Source organism: Eubalaena glacialis, chromosome 14 (assembly GCF_028564815.1).
Source record: "Eubalaena glacialis isolate mEubGla1 chromosome 14, mEubGla1.1.hap2.+ XY, whole genome shotgun sequence".
NCBI lineage: Eukaryota > Metazoa > Chordata > Mammalia > Artiodactyla > Balaenidae > Eubalaena > Eubalaena glacialis.
In genome coordinates, this window is record NC_083729.1 from 59281604 (window position 1) to 59293775 (window position 12172).

Consider the following 12172-nt stretch of genomic DNA (forward strand, 5'->3'; position numbering starts at 1 on the left):
TCTGCAAACTATGGTAGCTTTGTTTATTCTTTTCCACTGTTTGCACTTCACTTATTTTTCTTGTTCCATTAAGTGTTGAATAACGGGAACTTATAGCCAGATTCCTTACCTTGTTCCTGATTTTAATGGGATTGCTTCTAAGGTTTTACCATGAGGTATGGGACTTGCTGCCATTATAGATAAAAAAGATCATAGAGTTAGAATTTTACAAGCAAACCTTTTGTTCTCTGTCCAAATAATTGTCTAGAGGAAGAAATGAGGGAAACAAACACAATAATTCAGTCTTTTTCATATAAAAATAATCACAGGGTCTTTTTTTAATAACCTAAGCATAACCTAACAGCTCTTCAAGAATTGCCTTATGGTAAGCAAGGAAGAAAGGGGTCTCATGACATCAAGTGGGGGAGATAAGACCCAAGATACTCAAAAAGGCAGATGAAAGTGGCACTTGTGTCGTAATTTAGAAACTTCAAGGTCCGTATAAAGAAAGCATTGATAACACACATAGTAATTATCCAGGAGAGTATTTGGGAAGGTACCACGGCATCTTTTCCAGGAGAGTAAAACACTGAAGACCTATAAAAAGATCACGAAGTCGGTGCAGAGGAGTCAAATATTAAGTAATTCTTTGCTGAGAGGTTAACATTTGGAATATGTGACATGTAGTTTTATTGATAGTTGGTCTGTTTTTTGGGTTTTTTTTCCTCTCACAATAGGTTTCTAGTTAAGTTTACTTTCATTCATAGCTTATAAAGAATTTTAAAAAGAAAAAATTATTTTGAATTTATTAAATTCTTTAGCCTCTGGTGAGTATATTTCTTCACCATTCACCTTTTCATGTAATGAATTACATAATAGATATTTAATGTTGAACCATGCTTGTATTCATGGAATAAATCCTGGTCATGATTCTTCTGCTGTATCCAGTTTTGCTAATATTTACTGAAAGTTTTTGATCTGTATTCATAAGGGTGATGGGTAAATATTTGGGTTGGCCAAAATGTTTGTTTGGGTTTTTGGCCAACCCAATATTTGGGGGAGATTTCCATCATTTGTTCCTCACAGTTCAGTAGACTTTTTGCATAAATCTGGCTTTGTTACCTTTTATAGGAGGAGACTTTAACTACTTTTTCATCTATCTATAATTACTGTGATTTCTACCTCTCGAGTCAATTTCTGTAATTTCCAAAATATGATTCATTTCATCAAGTTTATAAAACGTTACTTTCATATTTTAAAAAATCCTGTACAGCCATATTTCCTTCCTTTTTTGATTGCTAAAGCTATCCTCTACCACTGATCTGTTTATTTTCTTCAGAGATTTCATGCCTTTGAAACTTTGTCTTGGTAATGGTAAATGAGGTTTATAGGTGATTTGAATGTATGTGACTGTTGTTTTTTGCTTTCCTGTTAATTTCTTTATTTTGTTTACTTTAGCCGCCTCCCTGAATCACTGACCACTAAAAAGGCAGAATAGAACAGGAAAGATGTTCTAATATCCAGACACCTGGATTCTCAGCCTGGTTCCAGAAACTTACAAGCCTTGTAAGCCTAAGGCTCAAACACATACCTTATCATCAACAACCCACTCCTCTCAAAGTGAGAATTATTACAATAAGGGCCAGTGGCCCAAGGTGGGGGAGTGTAAGCCATAATGATGTTTGGTCTCTGGTCTTGCCCTGGTTTAAGGAACGTAAGTATAAAAAAGCACTGTTATGAATTGAACTGTGCCCGCCCCCCCTTCCCCCATTCATATGTTGAAGTTCTAATTCCCAGGACCACAGAATACCACAGAATTGGAAATAGGGTCATTGCAGATGTAATTAGTTAAGATGAAATGATACTGCAGTAGAGTGGGCCTCTAATCCAATATGACTGGTGTCCTTATTAAAAGATTTCACGCTTATGAAAACATTTGGGCACAGAGAGAACGCATGTGAGGATGAAGAGAAAAAGTGGGGTGATGCTTCTACAATGTCACAGATTGCCAGCAAACCACCAGAAGTAGAGAGAGACACAGACAGAATCTTCCTCACAGCTCTCAGCAGGGACCAATTTTAACTACACCTTGATCTCAGCCCTTGAGCTTCCAAAACTGCAAGACAATCAATTTCTGGTTTTTAAGCCACTCAGTTCATGGTGCTTTGTTACAGGAGTCATAGAAAACTAATACTAGATGGGCTCTAGGGGAGTATCTCTAGAGCATTTCATGCTGCTCGTCTCTGTAAACCATTACAGCCTGTATTGGTCAGCCTTTGCAGCAATAATGGTGCATTACTAAGTACCTCGAAGCTTAGTAGCTTAAATTCCAAACATTTATTTTTCACTTGTGGGTCTGTGGTTGTGGAGCCGCTCGATGCTGCTGGGGTGTGCTGGACTTGATAGCATGTGGGAAAGATCCAGGTCTCTATGTCTTCTCGTTTTGGGGCCAAGGCTGAAGGAACAGCCACTGTTGTTTGCAGGTGGACAGTACGAGTTCAGAAGGTCGAGTCAAAACATGCAAGTGGGCATACTGAGTATGTCCACTCACATGCCATTGGCCAAAGCAAGTCCTAAGACCAAGCCCAAAGTCAGCTGATGAGGGGTGGGTGACTAGTAGCTAGTGGAGTCAGCAAAGTACTCTACCTAGACAAGTATGAACAAATAATTACTAACAAATAATACAGTCTACTGCACAGTCCCTAAGGCCTAGAAGAAGTGTGTTTGTTTGTTTTATAAGATATATATAGACATATTTGTATTAATTAAAATCTGCAGAAGTTCTCTGAGCCATCACTTTGTTCGATTTTCCTGAAATGCCCTCCCGACCTCTGTCTCCCCTTTTCTCCTTTCTTTCAAGACCTGCATTGCCTGGCATGGAGCTTTGCATACATCAAGCAGTCAATAAATGCTTGTTAAATTTATGGTTGAATTTAACCTTTTCTTCCTGATGTGACTTGTAAAAAAGTAGCCTTTCAAAGAACAGGCATTCAAAAAAAATGACTGAATTGAATTGAGGACAGGAAAAAGAACAGCTCTTTGAATATAGCTGTTGATGGAGACCCAGACAACCTTGTCTGATTCAAGGATTACAAACAAGAAAACCAGAATGCCATCCTACTGCAATTTTCTGATGTCTTTAAGAGCTAATAACTTAGCCCCAATTAATTAAAATCTATCTTTTTTATTTGATATATTTCCTTTGAGCTTAATTCATTCTCTTACTATTTTTATTTGGTATCGTTTCTAAAAATTGCAAGAAAATCTAAACACATTTTATTCTCTTGCTAACCAGCTCTTCCAGTGTGTGAATTCCAGACACGTATATAGTGAAAATGCTCCTCTAGTGATTCTGATGCACAACAGATATTAAAAATCATGCTTAATAAGGTAACAGAATGAAACTTCAGGAAGCCTCTTAATCCCCCCCGCCCCAAAACCTGAGAGTTGGGAGGCCATGTTCAGTGCTGTTCTTCTCTAAATCAGTACTTCATTTGCCTCACAAGAATGCAAAGGACATAAATTTCAAGTTCTGGAAACATGAGTTTGAACTCTGGGTCTGCCATTTACTGCCTGTGTGACTTTAGGGCATTGGCCTCTTTTTTTTTTTTTTTTTTTTAAGTGTGAAAAGGAACTAATGATAGGACCTACCTCATAGAGTTGTTGTGAGGATTAAGTGACTAGTGTATATACAGTGTTGGCACATAATAGGTGCTCAATGAACACTTACTCCCTTCCTTGACAAAGCGTGGCATCTGGCCCCAAAGGGTGACCAGGTCATAAGGGAAGAGAAGAATGCTGTAGAAAAACCTGGATTCTCCCCTTGGGAGTTAGTCTCCTCCATTTCCAGAAATGCACCTCAGGCGAAGACACTGTGCATAGGTAAAATATTGACTGTGAATGCTGTTGTTTTTTGGTTTGTTTTGGTTTATTTTTATTTTTTAATCTGAAAAGTCTACCGGGCAGGGGGTATGAAACTGAATGAATAAAAGACTATAGGGATTAAAAAAAAAAATCTACTAACTACTTTTGCTGAAGCTTTTGCCTGCTGATTACTCAAATTACTGACTTTCAAGCTGGGTCTCAGTCCTTCTTGCAAAGGTTCCACAGAGCAGGCCTTTGTGCCCCATGAAAATGCTGGTCTACTGGCCATGCCCTGTGACAGACCCTTATCCTGGGCTCAGTTCAGGACTTGGCATGTGTGATAGAACCTAAATGTTCATTTTCCTAGCAGTAAGGCTACAGAAAATAGAATAACCAATGGTTTTAACGTTTTGTTAATTTCTGCTTTAGCTGGGGAGAGAGATACTTTAAACACTTGAACTGAATTGAATGGAATTTGACCCATAGCCAGAGGACCTTAGTACAGTCATATCCTATCTTCTCTGAGGCAGTTACTAGAATAGGAATTAAAATATAGCTAAAGATGGAAACCCTTCTTTTTCACAGGAGCAACAGGAGTCTGAAGACCTATGAAGATGGTGGGTATAGTGCTGGGGGCAGCAAAATACAATGTTGCACAGCAGTTGTGCAACCACCCACTGTAATAAGTTCTAAAACATTTTCAGCATCTCAAAAGAAACTCTTGTAACCATTAAGCAGTCACTCCCCATTTCCCACTACCATTCTGCTTTCTGTCCCTGTGGATACCTCTTTTGGATATTTCATAAAAATGGAATATGTGGTCTTTTGTGTCTGGCTTCTTTCACTCAACATAATGTTTTTAAGATGTCCCATGTTGCAGCATGTATTTCTCTTTCAGCAAGAGAAATTATTTCATTTCCTTTTATGGATGAATAATATTCCATTGTAATACCACATCGTTTGTTATACTTTCATCAGTTAATGAACATTTGGATGTTTTTGGTTACTGTGAATAATGTTGCTATGAACATTCGTGTACAAGTTAATGAATGAACATATATTTTCATTTCTCTTGGATATATGTTATCTTAGTTAGCCTTTGCTACAATAATGGTGCATTACTAAAATAAGGCATTTGGAATTTGATAGGGATTACATTGAATCTGTAGACGTTTGGGGAGTATTGCCATCTTAATAATATTGTCTTCCAATCTATTAACATGGGACATCTTTCCACTTATTTAGGTCTTCTTTAATTTCTTTCAACAATGTTTTGTAGTTTTCAATGTGTAAGTATTTCACTATCTTGATTAAATTTACTCATAAGGATTTTATCTTTTTGATGCTATTGTAAATACAGTTGTTTTCTTAATTTTATTTTGGAATTTTTTTTCTTTCTTTTTTTTTTCTTTACTAATTGCCCTGGCCAGAACTTCTGGTACAATGTTGAATAGAAGTGTGAGAATAGACATCTCTGTCTTGTTCCTTATCTTGGAGTGAAAGCTTTAGTCTTTTACCATTAAGTGTGATGTTAGTTTTTCATAGATATCCTTTATAAGGTGGAGGAAGTTGCCTCTATTCCTAGTTTGTTGAACATTTTTATGATGAAAGAGCGTTGGATTTTGTCAGATTTTCTTCTGTATCAGTTGAGATTATCATATGGTTTTTGCCTTTTATTCTATTAATATGGTCTATTTTATTTGTTGATTTTCATATACTGAGTCAGCATTCCAGGGATAAATTCCACTGGGTCATGGTGTGTAATCCTTTTTATATGTTGCTGGATTTGGTTTGCTTGTATTTTGTTGAGGATTTTCATGTCTAAATTCATAAGGGATATTGATCTATGATTTTCCTTTCTTAAGATACCTTTGGTTTTTATATCAGGGTAATACTGTTCTTATAGAATGAGTTAGGAAGTTTTCACTACTCTTCTATTTTTTTTTTAAATTAATTAATTTATTTATTTATTTTTGGCTATGTTGGGTCTTCATTTCTGTGCGAGGGCTTTCTGTAGTTGTGGCAAGTGGGGGCCACTCTTCATCGCGGTGCGTGGGCCTCTCACTATCGCGGCCTCTCTTGTTGTGGAGCACAGGCTCCAGACGCGCAGGCTCAGTAGCTGTGGCTCACGGGCCTAGTTGCTCCGCGGCATGTGGGATCTTCCCAGACCAGGGCTCAAACCCGTGTCCCCTGCATTAGCAGGCAGATTCTCTACCACTGCGCCACCAGGGAAGCCCCCTACTCTTCTATTTTTTATAAGAGTTTGAGAAGGATTTGTGTTCATTCTTCTTTAAACATCTGATAGAATTCACAGGTGAAGCCATCTGGTTCTGGGCTTTTCATTGTTGTAACTTATTGATGACTAAATCAATCTCTATACTTGTTTTAGGTCTATTCAGATTTTCTATTTCTTCTTGGGTCAGTTTTCGTAATTGTGGTTTTTAGTACTTTACATTCCTGCTTTTACTAATTTAGTCATTTCATTCATGATTTTAGTACATTTCTCTCTTTTTTTCTTGGTCAGGGTAGCTAAAGTTTTCTCAATTTTGTTGATCTTTTGAAATAACCAACTTTTCATTTCATTGATTCTCTGTATTTTTCTATTCTCTATTTTGTGTATTTCCATTATAATACCATTTCCTTTTTCTTGCTGTGAGTTTAGTTTGCTCTTTTTTTCCAAGTCTCTTAACTTGAAAGATTAGGATATTGATTTTATTACTTTTGAAGTAGGTATTTATAGCTATAAATTTCCCTCTCCACAGTACTTTTACTGCATCCCATAAGTCTGGATATGTTGTATTAATTTTTGTTCATTTTTTTCTTTCAGCACTTTGGATATGATATCTCTACATAGTTTCTGGTGGTAAATCAGCTGTTAATCTTATTGATTATCCCTTGTACATGGGTCACTTCTCTGTTGTGGTTTTCAAGATTGTCTCTTTGACTTTCAACTGTTTGATTGTAATGCAACTCTGTGTGAATCTCTTTGAATTGATTCCACTTGGAGTTTCTTGTGCTTCTTGAATGTGTAGATTAATTTTTTTTTAACTTTGAAAAATCAAATTCAGGAAGATTTTTACCATTATTTCTTTAAATGTTCTTCCATTCCCTTTCTCTCACTCCTGTCCTCTGGGAGTCCCATTTGTACATATGTTGATATACTTAATGGCGTTTCACAGGTCTCTTAGGCTCTGTTCATTTTTTTTCCCTCTTTTTTTCTCAAACTGGATAACTTCAATCAACTTTCTTCAAGCCTGATGATTCTTTTCATGCCTGTTGAATCTGCTGCTGAGCTACTCTATTGAATTTTTCATTTCAGTTATTGTACTTTTCAAATCCAGAATATTCTCTATTTGATGAGACACTCTCCTTAGTTTCTTTAGTTCTTTCTCTGTGGTTTCCTTTGAACATATTTTTAAACAGCTGATTTAAAATCTTTGTCTAGTAAGTCCAACATCTTGACTTCCTCAGGTATAGTTTCTATTGATTGCTTTTATATTTCACTGTGTATTGTTTCTTCATATCCTTTGCAACATTTTGTTGAAAACTGCACTTTTTGAATATTATGTGGGCAACTCTGGAAATCAGATTATTCTCCCTCCCTAGGATTTGTTGTTGTTGCTGCTTGCTGTACTTTTGGTCTTTGTTTTTTAGTGGCTTTTCTGAACTAATTCTGTAAAGTCTGTATTCTTTGCCATGTATGGCTACTGATGTTTCTGGTCTGTTCATTTATTGGTTACCTAATGATTTGGACAGAGATTTCCTTAAACACCTGGAACCAAAAATTCTTACAGCTTTTGCCAACAGGCTCTCTGTGAGTGTTGAGGCATACATTTAGCATCTAGTCTGGAAGTTTACAGCTCTGTCCTAAGCTTCACGTTATGCTTGTGCAGAGTCTCAAGGTCTGCCAGTAATGAAAGTGTAGGGCTTCTTGGGTCTTTCTTGAGCAGGTACACAGCTCTGGGCATGTATGTAGCCTTCTATACTCCCGGAAATGTTTAGGAGCTCTTCAAAGTTCTTCATTCCTTACTCTTTCTTTTCAAGCTTCCAGGTTAGTCTGTTGTTTGCCCAGCTGTTATCCATTGCCTCAGGCAGCCGTGGCTAAAATATTTCCTTGTAATTGTTTTTGACAAATGTTCCTGGATAGTGGCTTTAGTACTAGTTGTGTTTTGAGTCAAGTGAGATGAAGATAGCCTTTCAAGCAGTCTTCCAAAGAGTCACTAGTAGGTCAAATAATGACAATTCTTTGTGAATGGGGTTTGTTCTGCTCTCTCTGGTATTGAGAATGTGGACCGTTATTTTCAGGGCTGTTACTGAGCTGCGGAGTGGGTGGTTGGACTAGGGAAAGTTAAAACACCACAAAGCTAACCATTCTAACATAGATTTAGCTGTTTTTCTTGAATAAATGCTCCCCGTGTTATTACAAGCCTTTGGTTAATTTCCAGATTCCTATCAAAACTGATTCTTACAGTTTTTGACATTTTTTTCATTGCTTTCATGGAGGGACATACTTTTTGGAGTTCCTTACTCTACCATTTTGCTGAAGTCCTATCTGATCTTGAAAAACCATACCAATACTGGACATTTGAAGATGTTATGCAGTATTTCAAGCAATTTCATATCCATTTTCTCATTTCATTCTTATAACAAAATTTGAAGTCAAGAAGTAAATATGCCTCTTATAGATGAGGAATTTGAGGTGCCCTGCATGCAGCTACCCTGTCTTCCCAGCTCATCTGTCATATTATAATTGTGATTAATCTGTTTTCATAGGTAGACCATGAACTGCAAGACAGAATAGATAATGCTATTTGTACTATTAGCATAATTCTTAGAACAAAGTACAAATTTTGGAATTAAAAAAAAAGAATAATGAATAAAGTTTAACACATGAGACCTCTTTCCTGATGAATGGATTCATGAAATCCTCCAGTGTTAGACCTGGAAGTGTCCTCACGGGCTACATTGGGAGGGAAAGGATGGTGTAGGACTTAGTTCCTTCCTTAATGTTTCAACAAAACCAACTCCACATTAGTTTTTTCTCCCCATGTTCTTTTAACAAATATTAATTGAGCTCCTACTCTGCCCCAGGCCTTGTACTAGTAGCTAAGAACTTAGAAATTAATAAGACAAACTCCTTGTCATGAAATTTACATTTGTGAGGCAAAGAATGAGTATATAATTTCTAGAATTAAATGTAAAAAAACCCCAGAAAAACAAAGAAAAGCAAAACAAGGCAGGGTAAGGTAGGAAGGGCACTGGAAGACACAGAATTATTTTAGATAGTTTTAACAGAGATGTCTTTTCTCAGGTGAAATTTAGGCAAAGATATGAAGGAAACGAAGGATCAGGCCATCTGAGAATGTAGGGGCAGTGTTATAAGCAGAGGAGCAGCAAATGCCAAGACCCTGAGGTGGGAGAGGGTTTAGCATGATCCAGAAGGAATGAGAAGGCAGGCATGGGCTGAACAAGGGCAGAGTGCCATGTATGAGAGAGGTGGAGATCAACCAGGTCAGCTCATGGGCTGCCTTGGTAGATTTTCTTTGAATAAATAGTTCTATGGATAAAGAAAAAGCTGAAAAATACTCAGTTTTATATTATAATTTGTGATTATTGCTCCCTTTTTTGACCTTTAAAAAAAACTGAAGTATAGTTAATTTACAATGTTGTGTTAGTTTCAGGTATACAACAATAATATATATATATGTATAATATATATATAATATTTATTCTTTTTCAGATTCTTTACCACTATAGGTTATCACAAGATATACAGTACAGGATATCTTGTGATATACAGTAGGTCCTTGATGTTTATCTATTTTATATATAGTAATGTGTATATGTTAATCCCAAACTCCTAATTTATCTCTCCACCCTGCACCCCATCCTCTTTTCCATCTTTTCCTCTCTTTCTTCATTCCTTTCTTTTCTTATCTTTCTTACTTTTCTTTCTTTCTTTCTTTGTGTTACACACCAACAAAGGGATCTGGACCACGTTCTCTTTACCTGTGATAAACACAGCACCTGGCACATAAGGATACTGAAATGATATTTTTGAATGAGTGAGGAAATTGAGATCTGAAAGGTAAAGTAGCATTTTCAAGGCCACACAGCTAATTAGTGGCAGAGCCAGAGCTGGACCTATATTTAGTTCAGTTTCCACTACTTTACCACATCCCTTGCACGGAATCAAAAACAGATCCAAAGAATTTTGCAATTAGCGTAGCTTGTCATTTCCTGCTACTGCCTCCAAGTATAGTCTAGTCACCCAATCACGCAGCTAAGTCATTAGCAAAAGAGTACTTGTTGTTTCATTGAGTCAGGTGAAAGTTTTCATGGTGACAGTCAGCATCAAAGATACAATGTGTTGTAAAGAACCAAGAGGTATGTTTTGGGAGGCAGGGTGGAGGGCCTGGACCATTGGTACAGTGTCCCAGGTCAGGGAAGGGTGACTTAGCTGCAAACCTTCCTTAAGAGGGAAGAGAGAGAAAGGAAAAATAGCATCAAGAAATTGTCAAAGTAGAAAATGCCACATTTACTACTTTGCAGATGCAGAGGCCAGAAAGCAGACAGAATCAGAACACACATTGTTAAAATGACCCATAATGCTTTGGAGAACAATAATGTGATGGGCCAAGGCTTGAAGCATCTCTTTCAACACCAGCACAGGAGGTCATCCTTGTCTCCACATGATGTGCAGCAAATTCAGGTAGACCCGAGCCTGAAATGGATCTGGAAAGCAAGAACGCATGTGCTGAGATTGATGGTGTCTCCACCTACCCCACAGCTCTGAATGAGTCCTACAGCAGATCCAACTGCCATCCAAGGTAAAGGAAGAGATGAATTTTCATAGTAGGTGGGGCAAGCCAGAGACCGCAAGGGGAAGTCACCAAATCAATAGGAATAGGAAATCTGGCCAGAAGATGGCAGTTGTTATAGTCAGGCCAGCCCAAGTCTCTAGCTATGACTGATGCTTCTACCAGCTTAACTGTGACGGAAATAGCTTGTGTTGCTGCTGCATTTCAACCAAGAATGGATGGAGTAGTTGGAAGTAAGTAGCCTTGCCCAGACCTCCACTCGCATTGATGGCAGCATCCAACGGATTCCATGGATGGAATACGAGATGCTCAGCACACAAAGGCTGCTATCGCTCGCCCGCACCAGAAGACCTGAAGTTTACATAACAGATCGCGGTTGTACAAACATCCCAGAGGACAACGCTGATGAGTACTTGAAACTTGCTAGCAGTGCAGACAAGCAGCAGGCCACCCACATCAAGGAGGTCTTTGAAGAACCAGGAATCTACTCAAATCTTCTTCCAGCTACAAAAGAAGCTTAAGTGCTACCACTGGAAGTTTTGGGAGATGGAGTGGGATGGGATCTCATGGCAACCACAGGACATCTTCAGGGACATGCACCAGGGTCTGAAGGATGTGGAAGGGAAGGTGGCTGGCTTCAGTGAGAGTGTGGTTGGCTTAACAAAGGTGTGCTTTCCAGCTTCTCCCAGCAGCCACTCAGGGGTGGGGGCCATGATCTCAAAGCCCAAGGAGATCATCTGACTAGTTGGAGCAAATTTGACCGTGTGGAAGTCTCTCAAACTTGATGCCCAAAGGAATCATGTAATTTTAGAGCTTGAAGGGATCTTAGAGATTCTTAGAGATTATGGCAAAGCCGAATCCCAGAGAAGGTAGGCAAGCTGTACACCACCACGCAGACAACAGCAGGGTAGAAATTTGAGCCCAGCATGTTAGCCTTCCAGCCTAGTCCTGGAGCCTCTTTACCCAACAGAATGTAGAATGGAGGAATACAAAGTTGGATGCAAATGATCAACTGACATGCTGAATTGATAAAACGAAGACTTTTGAGGACCAAGTGTTGATCCAGTAGACAGACTCCAGGCCACTGCTAGCATTTCATTTGTCTAAAGGCACGCCTTCCTCTGGGTGGACTCAGGCCACAGGAAGGCCATCAGCTTGGCACGAGGTGTGTGGGCAGGGCTTCGGCCTCTGCATGCCTTCTTGTCTGGGTAGTTTGTGTAGGAGACACCCTGGACAGTCTCATCCAGCAGCCTGGCAAACTGGGGACAAGTTACAGGGAAGCCCTTTATGTAGGAGGATGGTGCAGGGAGTCAGGGAGCTTTGGATACTCTTTGGTATCCATAGCCCAGTTCTGTGTGCTCTTGTCCAGCTAGTGGGGTCAGAACTCAGGTGTGCCCCCTTGAGGCTGGAGGACTTCACACCGTTCCCTGACCTGGTTCCACCAGGGTGTGTAGCTGAGTTCTGTGACTGTCACGGCTTAAACCACAAAACTGAGAGACTGTAAGCAG

At 38.8% G+C, this 12172-nt stretch overlaps 1 pseudogene; it reads left to right on the top strand.

The window, feature by feature from the left end:
* The first annotated feature begins 10181 nt into the window (after nt 1-10181).
* On the top strand, nt 10182-11405 carry LOC133104979 (transmembrane and coiled-coil domains protein 1-like; annotated as a pseudogene).
* The last annotated feature ends 767 nt before the right edge of the window (nt 11406-12172 follow it).